This window comes from Rousettus aegyptiacus, unplaced genomic scaffold, assembly GCF_014176215.1.
Source record: "Rousettus aegyptiacus isolate mRouAeg1 unplaced genomic scaffold, mRouAeg1.p scaffold_m13_p_17, whole genome shotgun sequence".
Classification (NCBI taxonomy): domain Eukaryota; kingdom Metazoa; phylum Chordata; class Mammalia; order Chiroptera; family Pteropodidae; genus Rousettus; species Rousettus aegyptiacus.
This window is the reverse complement of record NW_023416292.1, coordinates 2,371,801-2,387,060: the sequence shown is the minus strand read 5'-3', so window position 1 is coordinate 2,387,060 and position 15,260 is coordinate 2,371,801. Positions and strand designations below refer to the sequence as shown.

At 48.7% G+C, this 15,260-nt stretch overlaps 1 protein-coding gene across 5 annotated transcripts in view; it reads left to right on the top strand.

The window, feature by feature from the left end:
* The first annotated feature begins 3,981 nt into the window (after positions 1-3,981).
* The window catches only part of PIK3C2B (phosphatidylinositol-4-phosphate 3-kinase catalytic subunit type 2 beta), a 61,648-nt gene continuing 50,369 nt past the window's right edge, over positions 3,982-15,260 (top strand). For 2 of the 5 annotated variants that reach the window (XR_001596314.2, XM_016140172.2), the window contains exon 1: positions 3,983-4,377. The gene's annotated coding sequence lies outside the window, so the exon portion shown is untranslated. Of the gene's footprint in view, positions 4,378-14,140; positions 15,186-15,260 lie in introns of those variants that run through there. The other 3 variants (XM_036234410.1, XM_016140187.2, XM_016140175.2) reach the window with 3 other exon arrangements.

Sequence of the window (15,260 nt, the reverse complement as noted above, 5' to 3'; positions counted from 1 at the left end):
TACTCCTTTCAGCAGCTATTTTAACCTTAACCACTTTCCTTAGCTACTACATCTTGACCCCTTTTCTCTCAGGAGAGACTTTCTCCATCTCCTTTGTCTGCCCCACCCCACCCCAATGCATGAGCATATTTAAGCCTTTCCCATCAGAAAAAGACAAACTAAAAATCTTCCCTTGGATTCTGCATTCCCCCATCTGCTGCCTTGTATTTCTTCTTCCCGTTAACTGTCGAATGAACTTCTCGAAAGTGGCCTATATTCATATGTCTCTTTTGCTCCTTAACCCATTGGAGGCTGGTTTAACTATGACTTTTTTCACACCGCTCCAAAGGGCATTTTTTAGCCCTGTCCTTTTGAATGTCCTGCTGCATTTGCGCTCCCATCATTCTTTCCTGACCCTCTCACCCTCCTTTCTGATACTCTGTGGTCTCAGTTTTTCTATCACCTTGGTTGTTTTTTCTCGATTCATAGGCCTCTTCCTTCCCCTATATGCCCACCTGGGGCACTCCATACATGCTCGTAACTTTGTTTTCTACTTATAATCTGAGAAGTCCAAAGTTGAGTTCACTTGCCCACACCTCTACGTTGACTTTGGTTTCATAAATCCACTGTCTACTAGACATCCTAATCCAGACGCCACAAACCTAACGTGTCTAAAATTAAACTCACGCTTGCTCCCCTAGTGGTGGCATCACCTGCCACCAATTCCTAAGATGTCAAGAGGGTAGTAATTCTAGATTCTTTCCCCTCCCTAAATCTCTATTTTAAATTCATTAGCAAATATTACTGATTTGACTTCCTAAGGATGTCTTGTCTCTGCCCTTTCCTTTTCATCCCCACTGTCACACCCCTGGCACAGTTTTGAGATTCTCTGATCTTGTACTCCGAACGTAACCCTGGCCTCCTTATTGAGCACCCAGCCTCTATTCACACAGGGGTCCAGAACCAGTCACCCGAAGATATGCATCTGTGGTATGCAGATCTTTTTGAGTTAAAGGCAATTTTAGCTGCAGGCTCAAGAGAAACTTCTGCCTCCCAACCTCCCCTTACCTACCTGGACAAATTTGAATTAGAGGTCTTGCCCATAAGAGACTATCAGAGATAATATCTTTTGACCTATCTATAGGGCAGCACAAACTTCTATTTACTAAAGGTCTGTACTTCTTATCATCCCGCAATGACCTTTTGAAACCCCCAAGGCACATTCCCTTATCCCTAGCTTAGAGTGTCTTATATACCTATGCTCCCTTTCTATCTCTGAACCTCTAGTGCATGTGGGGTCTCTGACTCTCTCATGCATGTGGGGTTCCCATTCATACGTGTGTATTAAATTTGGTTATTTCCTCTTGCTAATCTGTCTCATCTCTATTTGACTGTTAGACAAGCCAGAAGAACTTGGAGAATAGAGGAAAGTTTGTAACCTGGCAGGAAGCAAATGGCACACTCCAGTTTGTAGAGACAACTTACAAAGTGTCGACTGGGTATAGGAAAGCCACAAGGAATAGTGTGCAATACCAATCAAAGAATAGTGTTCAGTACACTGGGCCAGCAGGAAAGCAGGTTCCCACGCTCTAGGCCTGAAAAGTCAAAAGAAGGGAGCAATTATCTGAATTAAGAGAGCAGGAGGGAGCGGGAGAGAGAACCACCCGGAGGGAACTATGATCTTGGGTTGAGGGTGGCAGCCAGCCCACAGTGACCCCCAAAGGGAGGGATCCTGAGGAGTAAATATCCAGACCTCCTTGGTTTTCCCCCTCCCAGTCTCCTCCCATGGATCCCATTGGCCAACTAGGAAGCCAGAGGGCCCAGGATGGATCTGCAGGGGCAAAGGGAAGACATGCAGCACGTCTTCCAAATCTTCCCATGTAACATGCTAGGAAGTCCTCCCCCATCCCAATCACATTATTCCCAGCTCCATTTGTCTACACCTGGGTTCTCTGTCACCTGCAGAATAAAATATAAACTTATTGGCATGCTCCGATTTCTCTTTTAACTAAAAATTTTCTCCCTACTGAAATGCATCAGAAAGCCTTTGATAGGACCCAACAACCCAGGCCTACTTTCTGTTAGCTGTCTGCTTCAGACTTTTCACCCCAGCAACACCGGACCACTGATGGCCGCCATGCTCCTCTGTTCTTCCGGGCTTCCGAGCTTAGCCTGATGGCATAAATTGTGAATGAGTGAGAGAATGAATGCATGTTTATCCCTGTGGCTCTTGAGGATCAGAAATAGGATTATGTGTACATTACGACATGTGTGTGGAGCAGGCCGTCCCCAGTCAGCAAAACGGTTCACTTACATTCTCTCACTTGATTTTCACAATAGCCTTGAGTGGTAGATGAAGCTGGTAGTAATTAGCAATGCTCAGAGGGTGACATGCACTACCCAAGGTCACACTGTAGTGGCTAGAGAGAAGAAAGACAAGCCACAGTCTCCTTTCGTGGGCTTCTCCTCCCATAGCCTCACTCGAGGCTACCTGAAATTAAGGGTCCTTTGCGTTTGCCCAGACGCCATCTAACACTAGAACAAAATATCTCAAGAAATCCTTCTGAATCCTGAACTCACTTTTGAATTGCTTTCTCTCATCTGTAGGACTTCCTTTGGGTCTTCAAAGAAAAGTTATCCTCTTACTGAGCTCTGGAGTCTCTCCCAATTCTACTCTACAAACCTGAGGACTGTGTTGGATTTGTCGCAGTTTCACATTAATTAGGAAGACATTTAAAAGACCTTTCAAACACATTTGTCTTTTTAAAAAAAACCCCAAAAAACAAAATTCTGCTGAACCCAAAACAGACTTTAATAGTAGCACTTTAACAACTATTTCCTTGAGACCAGGGAAGGGGAAGTTTGGCAGATGTTTTCAGGGGAACCGTGGCTGGGGAGTACTAGGCATCTGAGAGAGGCTAGGAGTCTTGAGATCCGGGAAACCAGAAAGGGATTGCAGAGGAGGGAACCTGAGGACCAGGTGTTGATCTGGCAAGATAAAAGGAAGGGGGGTTCTGGGGGAGAATAAAATTCACGTTTTGAGGAAAATGTACTTTGAGATCAGAGATCATAATTATTATGCAAACCAAATATAAATGAGGAGCTGGTCAACTATTGGTTTATTCTGGGTGGAGCCTCGAGGAAAATTCTTGAGACCACCTCTAAAGAAAAATTAGAGTCAAAATGTTAAATATAACGCACTGCATTAAAGAGGGTTTTTGTTTTGTTTTGTTTTCCTACCACACTTGGGTTGGAAGACCCGCCACCTCCACTCTCCCCTCAGATTGATTGCTATTCTGGAGATCAGGTGCGACAACCCACTTGGGCAAATAGAAAAACCGAGGAGGCTCAGTGTGCCAAGCGCAGAGACAGCCTCTCCCCACCCCAGTCTGCGACCTCAAGTAGGAGCTCTTTCGGGTGTCGCTATCCTAACGATGAGGGGAAATTCCTCAAACCGATAAGGAGGCCGCAAAGCTGTCATTTCCAGCAGAATGGCTGCATTCGACCCAGTGCAAAGGGAAAAGTAACGACCATCTGCAAAAACCTTTACCCAAGTGGGAAGTGGAAATCTTGGCTCTTGGGTTTTCCGAGCAAAACTCGCCGCAGGCGCCCTTTTCCTCCTGCCGCCCCAGTGGGGAGGGAGAGAGTCGGAGGGGAGGAGAAATGGAGGGGAAGAGTAGTAGAGGGGAGGGGAGGGGAGAGGAGGGGAAAGGAGAGGAGAGCGGGAGGAGAGGGTGAGGTGGAGGGGAGGAGAGAGTTAGGGGAAAAAGAGTGAGGTGGGGGGAGTGGCGGGGAGGGGAGGCGGGGAGAGGTGAGAAGGGTATGGGAGGAGAGGTGGAAGAGAGGATGAGGTGGAGGGGAGGAAAGAGCAAGAGAGCGGGGGAGGAGAGGGGAGGGGAGGCCTGGAGGGGAGAGGCAGAGGACCGGAGGGGAGGGGAGGCGAGGGGCGGGGTGGAGGGCAGTCAGAGCTGCGGGCCCGCCCCGCCTCCCGCTGGGACTGCGCGGGTTGGGTGCTGCGGCCGGGGCCGGGGCTGGCGTGTCCTGTGCTGTTGTATCCTGCGCTAGCTGGCGGGTCTGGCCGAAACTCGCGTCGCCGTGCAGTGCGCCGGGTCCCCGGGAGATGGCCTCTCCGCTCTCGCTGGCTGCTCCCGCTATTGTCTCACGCGGGGTTGCCTGACTGGGGGCTGCGCACGCTCTCGGCCGAGAGGACTTTCCTTTCTCGGAGCCGGTCCCGGTGCCCCTTGCTGCCTGCAGGCTACTCAGGAGCGCCGAGCCCGGAGAGGGCGCGGCGCGGGGCGGTGCGCGGCCGGGCTGCGCGGGGCCGGAGCCGCCGGGAGCTGCAGGGCCAGCTGCCCACGTCGTGTCTGGGTCTCGCAGGACAGACCGCCGGGAGCACAGGTAGGACGCGCGCCCGGCCGAAACGCCCGCCCAGGGGTTGCAGATGGCCCCGCGTGGAGGGAGCGGAGGTCAAGGGGCTGTCCCTCCAACATGGCAACGACCGAGGCGCAACAATGGCAGGAGCCGCGGGTGCCAGCGCGGGCTGAGCGGCGGATGCCGTGAGGGCTACAGCTCCAGCCCGCAGCGCCAAGTAGGTTGCCAAGCCCCACGGCCAGCCCGCTCCAGCAGTTTCGGGGCGTCTGAAGTCCCCGGGCCCCCCTTTCCCACCTCTTTCCCTCTAAACACACTTCCTGGCTTCCAGCTGCTAGGCAATCTGAACCAAGCAATGTTCTGGGGGTTTGTTTTTTTAATATGAGAAATAAAAAGCAAAACCTGCCCTGGCGCGGGAGTGGTGCTTTCTCGTGCAGTGGGTGAAAAGTCAGCATCTAGCCTGGGGAATATATACATTTTTTTAGCCAGACGGGTGGCAGACTTGGCTTCTCCCTTATAAGGATACTGCAGCAAAAGGAGGCAGCCTGGGAGACAGAGGGACCCTCAGGCTCGAGTTCCCGGCCCTCCGCGGAGGCGCTGTTCTCCTGGTCTGTACTTCTCTCTCATTTTCAGCTCCCGACAGCTGTGGCTTTGATGCTGAGGAACCATCGCAGGAGCAGGAAGCCCAAGGGAGGCTGCCCAGCTGGGGTGGGGTGGGGTGGGATGGGGTAGGGTGGGGAGCCCAGGGGCTTGGCAGGGTCCTGGGTGGTGGGAAGAGGTTACAAATGTATGTTAGTGAGTGCACACACCCTCCTTGGCTGAGGGCTGTGTGCTTGTGAAGAAGCTGCCGTTGCTCTTGCTCCTTCAGGCCAACCTTCTCTCCTTCCGTCCCCACTCCCTTTTGGGGGTCTTTGTGGCTTTCCTCCTCCCTCCCCCCTAGCCCTGCCTGGGATATGGAATCCATTGTCTCTAGCTGCCCTGATGTTTTTTTTCTCTATTCCGTTGGGGAATTTTGTATCCTGGGCAGTGCCTGGTCCCAGCATGGTACCATATTCTTTAGCACACAGCTACCCCTGCTTCCAGAAGTGGGTCAACATTGCCCCTCCTTCTCCATCTAAACTACCTGTCTGGGACATAGCCTTGCAGATATAACCAATTTTACTGAATTCCAACCCTGTAGCAGTTGCTGAAGGAAAACTTCCTCTATTGCTACGCTTGGACTTGTAAAGATATTGGAAGAGAAATGGCCCAGGGGATGGCAACTCGGATTCCCAAATATTCCTCCCTCTCAACCCCAGCTATGGATCCCGGAGCAGAATGGTTCTGAGGCTTTGGAATTGCAACTCCTCCAGAGCCTGGCCGGCCCATCTGGGGTTGTGTCCATGGAAAAATTAAGTCGAGGCATATTTTATAGCCATGCCTGGCAGCCATCATCTGAGGAGATGGTGGCTGCTGCTTCATTGGTCTTTGGGTGAGCCCAAGGTTTCATTTCCATGGCTCTGAATTTGCTGCTGAGTGTGCATGGGTGTATGTGCCTCATCTGATCAAGCTCTCAGCCGACCAGAGGGAGCTTGTCCATGTCCTTCTCTCTGGAAACATCGTTGAGGGAGGCCTCAGGCTTTTCCCTGTGCTGCTCCTTTGGGTTTGCCCAGTGGCCTGGACTGCCTGTAGTCTTTGCCATGACCTAGTGCTGTCTGCCGTAGCAGATCTTTCACACCCTGTGGGCCTTTTGTTCCCCCTCTGATTACTTCATCACACCTGGGCCTGGCACTTTGCAGGTATCTCATGTCTGTGGTCCTTCAGCTCTACTGGACAGCTCTACTCGGGCCAGCAAAAAGAAAAGTTAGGGATCTCTGTACTCTTTGGGGCTTTGTAACCATCCATAAACTTCAGTCTCCTCGTGCTCCCAGAATGTGAACTTGGACATGGTAATGTGGAGTAGAAGAGAAAATAGTGGATGTGTTTAGTATCAGGAGGCCTGGCTTTGAGTCCTGATGTGACTGACTTATATTCTAACTGTGTGAGCAAGAACAGCTTGTGAACCTATTTAAGACTTAGTTTGCATATCTATAAAATGGGGGAAAAAATAATGCCCTTGGCTCACAGAATTGTTTTAAGAATGAAATACATTGCTTATCATGAACTAAATAAAATCATGTATGCAAAAAAGCACTCTGAAAACTAGAGTACCACACAAATGTCGGTTATTCATTGTGAGTTTAGCCTTGTGACAAGGAAGAGAGAGCTGGTGGGGATGGGGGGAGGTGTGGAAGGAAACAGATATGGAGCAGAGAATGTTCTGGAAACTTTCCTTTCTTGCTAAGGGAATACAATACCAAGGTATTGTTTCTTGGGTTTTTCTCTTTAAATAGGATTGGCAGGATGGGAACTAGGAGAGAAGGAAATGCTGCTTAATTATATCTGTAAGGAATTGGGGAGAGACATACACCCTCCCCCACTGCCCAAAGGCTGGCTACTATCTATAGACAGGTAGTGCTGAGCTAGCCAATACTATAATAGCTAACACTTACTGATGTCAGCCAGCTAGTAAATGACAGAGGAGGGATTTGAAGGAGGAAATGTCACCTTGTGCTTATAACCTTCATGGCACTATTAGGCAGATATTGGGTCTTGGGAGAGCAGAAAGGACAGCTGAGTTGCAGAATTCATTGATACTGGATTCCCAGTTTGAGGGTTGAGGCGCATGTATGTGAATGTCTTGGACTGGCCTTTCTCTGCTTTCTCATTCATATCCTTACCTTTAGTGTAAAGAGAAGACTGGGGATAATCAAAGCAAGTAATTTTGCCACCTTCTGGGCAATTCTAGTAAGAGGAGGCCCTGGAATAACTGAGGCAAATCTTTTATTCTGATATGTCCATATCTACCTTACTTGGTATCCGTTTTATGAAGTGAAAGGAGACTATTCTTGCATTCTCCATGGCCACATAAGGCATTACAACTGGAAAGGACCCCGGAGATTGTTTCCATGAGAAGTCACATGGTTGCTAGCAATGCTGCAACTCCATGCTTGCCCCACAGACCACAATATGACCAATGAAAGGACCTATCCTTTGGAACTTAGAACCCTGTGTTTGACCCTATCAGCGGCTTCATTGTTGTAAATTCTTTTCTTTCAGAACATTGGTGATGGAATTTATTCACCCCAACTATTTTGTAGAGAATCTACAAATCTCCTTGCTGGCGAAAGAGATTAAGGGCCTAGAAGGCATTGTTTGTGCTTTAGGGCAGAGACCCTCAAGGTATGGAGAAGAGGAAAGGAGTTCTTAGTAGTCCTGAGGCAGAATAGAGAACCTATGGCTGAAGGACTCTTTAAGAGATTCACTCCTTCCCCTTCCTGAGAACTTCCTGTAGGAAGTCTCACCTGGGGAGGCTCCTCAGTATTTCAAAGAGAAGCCAAAGATTACTTACCTCTTTACAAACTGTTATCCTTCCACTTTAACTGTACTCCTGCCCCTATTCCTTGAAAATATTAACTCCCTACTTCCTGGATCTTTCTCTCTCAACCCTAGTGAACCCTAGTCATTGTGAGACTAACCTCCTGAGCAGTGGTTTTTTTCTGAGCAGTTCTTCCTACTGGGGTTTGTGCCTCCTTCTAAGTTTCTCTTGTCACCCCCTGGTCCTGTCTTAGAGGTAAGAATGGACTTTGTCTCCTCTTTCTGTATCCTCCCCACAGAGCAAGTGGGTGCCAGGCACGAAAGCTGCTTCACACACAGCTGGTTGCCTATGCCCGTGCGTGGCTGAGCCAGGCCCACCAGGAACAAGCTGTGTGGAGGCATCCTCTCCGGCTAAGTCTTTCTCTCTTTCTTTCTAAGTCAAGTTGCTGCCCTTGGCAGCAAACCAGAAGGCATAAGGAAAGGTGAGGGGAATAGAGAGAACCAAGGAGATTTCATTTTGAGGAAATACTACAGTTCACCTTGCCAGGCAGAAGAAATAGTTATGAGTTCTTCTTGTGTCAGGTCACAAACTAACCTGAACCCAGTTGAGAATAATGATGGGGCCCTTCAACTACTGAGACACCTCTTCTCTCTCTCTCTCTCTCTCTCTCTCTCTCTCTCTCTCTCTCTCTCCCTTCCTCCCTCCCTCCCTCCCTCCCTTCCTCCTTTCCTCCCTCCCTCCCTCCCTCTCTTTTTTCCTCTCTCCCTCTCTACTTTCCTGGAAGCAGAATGTCTGTCCCATTCCTACCCGCAATGCTGTTATGTCTTCCAGAGAACTAAGAGCCCCATTGAAGTGCATTTAATTCTGACCAAGAAAGGAGAGATTGTTTACAAATTGGATATTAGGCGATCCTTGGAGAAGGTAACTTTATTTTTCCAAAAAACATTATAACCAGGGATGTCAGATTTCCACTCTAGACTGCAAGAAGGCAGTGTTTTGTTTTTGTTTTTGTTTTTGTGTATATTAAAAAGATAGATATAGTTCTCTAACAAGAGACTTTGAAAGGTAGAGTGGTTCCAGAGGGTTGGCAAATTCTCTGAAGTGCAATTTCGACTCTGCTGTTGTAGGTGATCCCAACAAGAAAGGGGAAAAGGAGCTACTTAAGCAAAAATGCAAGTACCAAGAAAGGCAAGAGGATAGCCATTGGCATTGAGCGTCCGTCCACCTATAGCTCTTCTAACATTATCTTCATTTTCCCTTCTCCTCAACCTTGGAAGAAATGGACGATGATGAAATTGTCTCTTCACCCCTTTACAGTTGGGAGAACTGAGATTTATATTAAGTTTAGATTCCAACTAACAATCATGAAACATGTCTAAGATTGTACAACTAATTAGAGAAAAGCTGAGGTTTGGAGGTAGGCCAGGATTCCTCCAGAACCTGTGTTCTGTCTGTGCTGCACTGAAGGGGCCTGTGAGAAGAAAATGTCAGTGAGGCCCAAGTTCCGAATGAGACGAGGCTTCCCCAAGAGCCAGATGACAACAGAAGGGATCTTAGTGTTGTCTGTCGAAGAAGATATGATTATAAAGGGATATAAGGCTTTCAAATAATGTTTAAAAATAACTCATTCGCTTGTTCAACAAATCGACTTTGAGTGCTTGCTGAGGACTTGAGGTGCTTTCGGTGCCTAGATAGGTTTCCAGAACTTTCTGTTGATGGGGATGCTGTACCAGAGGAAGTGTGCCTGGGGTATCTGGGGTGGTCAGACTTCCTGGAAAAAATTAAATATTAACTGAGATCTGAGCAATGAGTAGGAACTGGGGTGGGAGGTGAAGTGAGGGGTGAACGAGGCAAACCGAAAGTAGTTTAATCTGTCCAGAACTGTAGAAGGAGTTTGCATTTTATATTTTATTCATCCATCCATTTATTTACCAGTTGTGCACTGAAGGTACACGATGTACCTGATGCTCTCTTAAGTGCATAGCAGTGAAGAAGACATACAAAATCCCTGTCCTCTTAGAGTTTATGTTCTGGGGGACCTTAGTTCACTAAGAATAAATCAAATCAAGCTTCTGCATTTTACTGACAAGTATTCTGTATTGGTAGATCAGAAAATTACTTATAGATATTCTCTGGCTGAACTCAAGGAAAGTTTGAGAAAGACTCTCATGATATATTTCTATGGATAGTATAGGGTGAGTTAATTAATGGTAGGTTGTTTGTCCAACAAAAACATCTCCAGTACCTCTGCTCTTTCATTCTTATGGTTATTCATTCATCGATTGACAGGTCATATAAATTTGGCTCTGAGACCAGATTCCTTGGGTTCAGAGCCTGGCTCCTCTATGAACTAGTCGTTTGATCTTGGGAAAGTTACTTAATTTATCTGTGCTTCTGTTTTCTCATATGGAAGATGGGGAAAATAATAGCACCAGGAAAAAAAAAAAGGCTGAGGTAAGAGTGGAACGAGTTCATCAATGAACTGCCTAGAACAGTGCTTGATATATGGCAAGGGCTTGGTAATGGTGGTGGTTACAATTATTTTATCATCCTTCAGTAGCAGGTTTGCGTTAAACCCTAGGGACACAAACTCAAATTTGGTGTGGTCCCTGACCCTGAGATAACCTCTATGTGCTCCAAAAAAATGCAAGTGAATGGCTAAGTTAGTTTCTCAATGGAGTAGGGTAATCCTGTAAGCTTGGTATGAGTCAATCACCATATGGCTGCCCCAAGAGTTGGTGTAATCTTGGGCAGCATTTCGTAGAAGTATAGAAGCTAGGACCAGAGTGCTTAATATTTTGAAGGCCTCTAAACTATGAAGATCTAACAAATGCTATGGGTATCTACCTGGAGAAATAAATTGCAACTTCACCTGTCTCATCCAGCCTCAGAATCTCTGTCTTGCAGCACTGAGATGTTAGCTGTTCTCTGGACTGGTCAGAGCATCCTCCAACGTGGCCTTTAACAGCTCTGTACCATGTGTAAAACACCATGCTGAGGATCATGGGAAGGCAAGATAAATGAGGTCATTTTTATTCTTAAGATTAATGGGCTGATGTCTATGAAAGTGTTTTGTAACTATAAAGCAGCTACGTGGATAAAATACATTTTTATTCTGATCATTCGTAGGGGTAACGTAAAACAATGTAAATGCAGTAGGACACACTACAAATTTTAGAGATGTTTGGAAGCAAACAAAGTGATCGTCATAGGAGATGAGAGGAGGCTCTAGTGCAAGAGTAGGCATTTGCTGAAGGCAAGCAGAGAGTATTCCATAAGGCACCAGCATGATCTGTGGAAAAACTTGGGGCCCTGGAGAATGGTTAAGAGCCATCAGTATTTGGGAGGCATGCGGGAGACTGGGCTTGGACTCTGTGGAGAGTCTTGAGTATCTGACAAGGAAAGAGAGGGAGAAACCTTTTCGTCAGAAAGACGACGTGATGATTGCTGCAGGAGGAGTATCCTGCTAGTGGAGTAGAGGGGAGATGGACTGGTTAGTCGGCTGTTTCAGTTGTTCAGGTAGGGAGAAAGGACTAATAACCTTTCAATGCCTACTTTCTCACTTAATAAAAGTAGTCAGAAACTTGGAAAGGAATACACCAATTGGAGAAATATTGGAATGCTGGGGGATCTCTTTCCTTGGAAGATTTTGAGGATGGGCGCGGATAGACTGGTTGTGGCTCAGTCTGGAAAGAACACTGGAGTGAGAGTCTGAGACCAGCTTCTAGTTTCCCTGCTGCCACTGATGAGCTAGCTGTGTGACTCAGACAAATCATTTCTGCCCTGTGGTCATTGGTTCTCTTATCTGTCGAACTGAGTCCTCATTGTTGTGGTTTATTCGTTTGCTTGTTTTTTGAGTGGCTTGAGGAGGACGAAGAAGTGTTTGGGCTGTGGGAAGAGAGTGTGGGGTGTACTAGAATAATCTCTGATATCAGCCTGAACATTTAGTAACAAGCTATGTACCTGGGTCTATGGCAGAATTGGAAAAAGACTGAATTGTGGCCGCCGCAAACACATTTCAGTTTAATTCTCGATTCTAGTGTGACCTTGGACAATTTACTCAACCTCTTTCCTTTTTTCTAGTTTCCTCATTTATAAAGTAAGGAATAATAATAATATCCACACTTAAGGATTGTTGTGAGGATTAAACAAGACAATACCTGGCACAAAATCCCAGAGGAGAACAAGAGGCCTGTTTCCTTCCATTTCTGTGACACTCATGTTCATTCAGCTTCCCCCTGTGCACCCCTTCTCCCTACCTCCTCCTCCTCTTTCCCTTTCTCCAAAACACTCCAGGCAGGGCAGTGGACATAGCCCTGCAGGTGCTAATTTGACAAACTTTGTAATGGTGATTACTTCCGTTGTAATGGTATTTCAGCAAGGTGCCTATGGGTTGTTAGCTTCAGTGCTCCTGCACAGATGGCCACACTCTGGCTACACTTATCTAGCTGCCAGCTTGTCAGCTAATCCCTGTTGCCACCCTGGTAGACCCTGAGGGAGGGTCACTTGGATGAGGGCCCCATAAAGATGGGGCCGGGGTGATGAATGTGAGCGTGATGCACTGTGCCAGGTGGGCAGCTGGTCCACCCCTCTGCTATGTGTACCTGGGCTCTGTCTTAGGGAGACCTCTGTCTCCCTTGGGAGTGCGGCACAGGGGATGGGAGGAAGGCATCAGGGTGTGTGCAGAGCAACATAGACTGACATGATCCCTTGCTCTACTCCTCCATCCTCTTGGTTGCTTTCTGCTTTGAAAATATATCTTCTTGCCCCTCCATACACAGAGAAGCAAAAATGGTTGTTTTCATGCTATGTAAAGCAGATGTATTGTTCTTGTGTCCCAGACACCGGGCCAGCATCTTAATCAGTCACATGACACACACAGCGTCAGAGTGTTAAGGGCACACAGACAGTAAAAGAAGAATTTGAAAGGGCTGGCCAGGGAAGGCTTCTGAAGATCTTGAATTGGGATAGAAAGATGATAGAGAGAAAGATGCCTCCAGCAGCACCCTTGGCTTTTGAGGGCCTGAGTCAGGTGGACTGGGAAATAGGGTATGGGGCTCTATACCAGGCTGTATTTTCAGATGAGCTGTGCTGAGGGCACTGAACCTGCTGGGACCAGTCCAATTTGGGGAGTTCTAGTTGGAGTCCCCTGTGATTTGGCATCATCAGAACCACTGCCTGCTGCCTCCTACAGTCCCCCCATCTAGGTTATTCCCTTTCTGGCGTTTTGGGGATTCTGGACACGAAGAGACCATCTAGTGGAGGATTTCATGTCTCAGTTTTCTGTTCAGGCATTGCTTCCCAGTGGGGTTTCTCCTTTGACCTGGGTAAGATAGAATCTCTGGTCTCCACTGGGTTCAATGTCCTCGGCTGCCCTGAGCAGGATATCCTTCTGGCTTGCTACCAGGAAAAGTGGATGGAACTGCGTGGCTCCTGGGGAAGGCCTGGTGGCTGCCTGGGTTAGGCTGGGCTAACAATAGCCAAGGCCAGGGATTGCAGGGGTCAGTGACGTAAAGGGCCAAACTGCCCGGTGGGCAGCACTGGGGGGACTTGTGTTTTAGAGATTCCATGGGTTCAGGAGCTGAGACTAGAGGAGGTCATGGCAAGGCATGGCCTACACCAGCGATCCACCTGTCTGCCTTTTAATGGATCATTCCTCCCAGTGGCTCTAGAAATTTCCTTACCCCAGCCAGGATGATTGGGTTGGGTACTCCTCCCCTCAGATTCTGCTTTTTAAATGCAAATGTCACTGGGAGGGTCTCACACCTATGCCTCTAACACCCCTGTGTAAATTAGCATCAGATGTTTGATGTTGTCGTGTGTGTGTGTGTGTGTGTGTGTGTGTGTGTGTGTGTGTGTGTGTTTGTGGGTCGAAAGGGGTTTCTTGAGAGCTGGCCCCCCTTTCCTTTCCCACCTGGTCCGGGGGACTTCTCCACTCTGCCCTGACTTAGGAAATAACCGCCCCAGCCTTGGGCAAGGGCCTCCCAGGCTCTTTGGTCTAGGGTCTCCTGCCGCGCAGCATTTTTGCTCCCTGATGCTCCCTGGGCTTGCTCCCAGCGTGCTGGAGTGTGTGCAGGGAAGGGAGGGCCTGCTTGGCGAGGCCCAGGACTGCCCCCTGGAGCTGAGGGTCCTGTTTTCCTTTTTGTTCCGAGTTCAACCTTCCGTCTACTTCTTTCAGACTTCTTTGCCAGTGACCTCAGATCGTGACCTCAGTATCAAGACTAGTTTCCTCTCTTGTTCCTGGGGAGCTGACGAGGCAGTGAGTGAGCAGAAGTGTGTGTGGAGGGGTAGGAGTACTTCTCTCTGGTGTGGGGGTTGTTGGAGGTATGTGCATGGGGGAGGGATATGGGATATGTGTGCAGTATGGGGGAAGGTGGGGAAAGTGTGGGTGTATGTGCTGTTTGTGTGGTTCCTTATGTGGCTTTTGGTCCCCGAGAGTGACTTCAGCCTATCGGGGATTTTCTTGTTTGCGGAATTAGCACTAATTGAAGATGATCTCTACTATCAGACCACACGTCTAGATGGCGGGTTTAGGAACCGTGGTGGCAGGGGGACAGTGGGCAGGGCTTTGGACAGTGGTGCAGAACCTCCCCGCCCAGAGGGAGGGAGGGAGCTTGCCCTGGTCGCAGTGTGGGAGCAGGTCTACAGCAACTTGGTGGTTTGCATGGATGGCTGGTTTACCTTTTTTTACTCAACTTCCTTTCACACTCCTCCAGCCAAGCAGGTGGCTCTCAGTTGCCAGCAGCCCACTGGCCCCGGGCTCCCCGCGCAGGGCTTACAGGCCGCCGCCCCACTCTTCCGACAGACGGTACCACCACACTGGGCTGCTGGCCCCACCTTCTCCACACTGTATAAGTTCAATCTGGGGACTGATTTTCTGGGTCCTTGTCCTAGGGCTCTGGCACATTTGTGCTGAGTGCATACTTTTGAGAGGAGCACAGGGCTGGGGCCAAGATTGTTTCTGAGCATCAGTACCAGGTAGCCTCCCGCATCGGCTGTCTGGACCCTTCTCTGGGGTGAGAACCCAGGCCAAGTTGGTGACACTTAACTCTCACTCTCCTCATCTCTGACAGACAGGAGGAGAGAGACAGACTTTCAGACGTCTAAGAAAGGTGCTACCTGAAAACAACCAAGAGTCGTTATAGTCGAATGAATTGGAGACACTCCCTAAAAATCAGAGCATTGATCCCCAGCAAAGATGCCCTCCTGGGGCAGGACGGTCTCGTTGGCATTATTCAGTGCACTCTGGTTAGTCTGGTGCCGCCGCAGTTGCCCTGAGATACATCCTGTCCCCTTGCCATGGGGCGGGGCCATGTTTGAGGTGCCTCTTTGCTCCTGCAGACACTGATGGGTTAGTCCCACCCAGCGTGTGAGGACACCAGGTGTCAGGACCGAACCTCAGCGTGAGGTAGATCCACTCTGCTTCTCATCTTTTCCTTCCGTGAGTCCTCTAGCCCCAGCACGTTCTGTCCTCTCCTTGGTGCCTCAGCTGGATGGGAACAGCTGTGACCTACTT